Source organism: Schistocerca piceifrons, chromosome 4, assembly GCF_021461385.2.
Source record: "Schistocerca piceifrons isolate TAMUIC-IGC-003096 chromosome 4, iqSchPice1.1, whole genome shotgun sequence".
NCBI lineage: Eukaryota > Metazoa > Arthropoda > Insecta > Orthoptera > Acrididae > Schistocerca > Schistocerca piceifrons.
The window spans coordinates 631,593,642-631,597,012 of record NC_060141.1 but is presented as its reverse complement, the minus strand read 5'-3'; the positions used below and the strand labels follow the sequence as shown (position 1 = coordinate 631,597,012).

Genomic DNA, 3,371 nt, shown 5'->3' with positions numbered 1-3,371 from the left:
AAAAAAATATTACATGTTTACAAAAGCTGATTGTATTACAAGCTGTCATAAAAACATTTCCTGATTCAAACACGACGGGGTCCTATGTGACATTTAGTTCTGTATTTAAATATGTCGTTAGCTACTTTTGCCCATGCGCAAATGCTTACGTCGCCGGTTAATAGTTCCATAGAACACCTTATCCAGCAGGTGGGCAATGAGAACACATATTCTTATAATTCGTGACAGCTGCCAGAGTGATGTTACCAGATGGTAAAAATGTAGACAGTAAGTTGTTTTTAATTGTTTGCATTCAGTGCGACTGCTTTCGTGATGGTTTATGCAGTATCGTATATGATTCTGTATAGAAAAAAAAATTCCCATGCCGGGAATCGAACCCGGGCCTGCTGGGTGAAAGCCAGCTATCCTAGCCACTAGACCACATGGGAGGATGCTATTTATGTGATGTAGTTGCTGTGAAGTATATTGTCATTCATGTAGATTTTCAGAGTTTTAAAGTTTTGGGGTTCATGAAATGGATGATAATTTCGCCCATACTTTCTGCAACATCAGAGCAATTTTATCATTGTGTACTACACGGCTGTAGCGTTCTTGGCTCAAAGTAACATATCTTTGTTGTTTCACGTTTTCAGTGCCCTAACATAAGGATTCATTTTATTAACCAAAGTATGTGGAAACGAAAAGATTCGCCCGATAATGGTTGCATGTGTAACTGTTAACTTAGCTGCACACTACTTAAGTGTCTAATCGAGGCACAAACCAAGTCGTTAAAAGTTACGTAGGTAGTGGACAACAGATGTAGAAGTAACTTAAGTTTTGACTGAAGGAAGTTTTGCTGTTCGCATTGTTTATAAATGGTCTCACAAGACACTATTAATAGTAACCTTAAGCTTTTCGCAGATGGGTGCAGTTCTCTATATAATATCGACGTGATGTGTGAAAAAAGCTGCACAGATATTCAGTCAAGTCTTGGTGCAAAGATTGGCAAATTGTTCTAAACGTGTAAAAATGTTAAATTGTGCACTTCACAAACCGAAAATATGTGTAACCCTAAGACTACAATATCATACAAATACCTGGGTGTAGAGCTTATGAAAAGGATAGTTGCTACTCATCATATAACAAAGCTGCAGATAGGCACAACAAAAAAGAAAGGCACAAAATTAGCTTTCGGCCAACAAGGCCTTTGTCAAAAACAGATCTCACACACAGACACACACACGACCACAGTCTCTGGCAGCTGAAGCCATAGTACCAGTGTTACATTCCATCCTGGGTTTTCAATTGTTTGATTTTTGGTTGTGACACTTTATAGGGATATGAAAAAGGGATAACCTGATAGGCTCAGTCATAGGTAAAGCTGCTTGGCAGATTTCATTTTATTTGTAGAGTACTATGGAAAATACAGTTAGTCTGAGACTTCTGTGACCCATCCTAGAATATTGCTGAAGTGAGTGGGGTTTGTGCCAAATAGGACTAACAGGAGACATTGAATGTATACAGAGAAGGCCTGCACAGATGTCACAGGTTTGTCTGGCCCACTGGCAGATTCCTGAAGATACTGCAGCCCTCTACATATTGCTCCGTGAGGACAAGATTAGATTAATTAAGTGCATACAGACACATTTAAACAGTCATTCTTCTCATGCTCCATATGTGAATGGAATGGAAAAACCTAATAGCTGGTGGGTCACTCCAAATGAAGTGGTCCAATAAAAATTAAGTTGATTGCTTACCCTATAATTGAGAAATTCAAAAACAGCTTTTTTTTAAAAAAATTGCATTTCACCTTTACTGAATGGCAGCCATTTTCGTTTTTAAGCATGCGATGATGTTTCAGTTTAGAGACGTTAGCAAAAATACGAATATCTCTGCACTGGGTTAAGTTACAACATTGCAACTGACATGATTGTTTTTAGAAAAGTAGAAAAGTGTCCTCTACAACATCGTATATTACACAAAATACCCCACATTCAGAAATAACCAGTCAAAATGACCAAAGTTTGGTATCCAAATTTTGAGAAATCCACTTTTTAGGCTCAAAAATAACAAATAAGCAGTGATTTATGGCAACATATCAGCCATGGAGAGAAGATATTTGCGGATGACAGCAACATAGTAATCACCAGTAAGACACCAGCACAAATGTTGGAAAATTCCACTGAAGTGCTGAGGGACACTCACAAATGGTCTCAGGAAAACAAAGTTACTCTCAACGTAAAGAAAACAAATACAATATGCTTTAGAATGAACAGAAAACAGAGTCCATTAAATTTAAAACTAGATAACATCTCCATAGATGATGTACCCACAACAAAATTGTTAGGGTTGCACATTGACAGCCAAATGAAGTGGAATGAACATGCTAGGAAACACTCAAAAAAGATATCCACAACATGTTATGCACTTAGAGTCCTTGTATCCGCTTGCAGTAGTGAATGTTTGAGAACTGTATGCTTCAGTTGTGTTCATTCAGTAATCACTTATGGTATTATTTTCTGGGGAAACAGGGCTCAGAATTTACAAACAGCATTTAAAATGCAAAAGAGAACAGTAAGAATTATAACAAAAAGCAGTAAGTGGGCCCACTGCAGAGAACTTTTCAAAATGTTAGAAATTCTAACTGTTCCTTGTGAATTTATATTCCAAACCATAGTGTACATCAAGAAAAATATAGAAAATTATAGCACAAGTAGGAGTTTTCATAACTGTAGTACAAGAATAAGTCACTGTCTTCACCCAGACAGGAAGAATAAACATAAGACTCAAAATAGCTTCTTGTATGAAGGTGTAAAACTGTATAATAAACTGCTGGAGAAAATAAAAGAAGCAGATAACATGTACCATTTTAGAAAAAATCTTAAATTGTTTTTGCAGGAACACTGCTTTTACACTATAAGTGAATTCCTTAGTACAAAATGATTGTAAATAGCTTTTGTTTCACAGTATTGTGATAAGGAGCAAAAATGATTGTAAATAACTTATATGTCACAATGTTTAACTACATGTAATAACCAACTGTATAAATATATGAATGTACGCAACTGACAACATCCATACATTTGAAAATGTCCACAGATGACTAAATAAATAAATTTAAAAAAATAAATACATAAAATAAAAGTGTCTATTTTTTTCCTATAGTTAGATATCATACACTAGTAGCCTCATATTGAGCAAGAACACTTACAAATGTTTCCTTGATTTTTTATGATTTGTTGAAATTTGAAAATTTTCATTTTTTGTAAATTTTGGGGTTAGTTATCTCTGGTGGGACTGAATATAAAAAAATGATTTTTCACCATTTGTACACCTATATGATAGCAACGTACTGTAAAAATTTCAACATTGATATCTGACTGTGAATGAAG

The 3,371-nt window shown here is 35.4% G+C and overlaps 1 non-coding gene across 1 annotated transcript; it reads right to left on the bottom strand.

Moving 5' to 3' along the window:
* Window positions 1-356: 356 nt before the first annotated feature.
* Trnae-uuc lies at window positions 357-428 on the bottom strand. Its single transcript has one exon. It is a non-coding gene; the product is annotated as a tRNA-Glu (tRNA).
* Window positions 429-3,371: the final 2,943 nt, after the last annotated feature.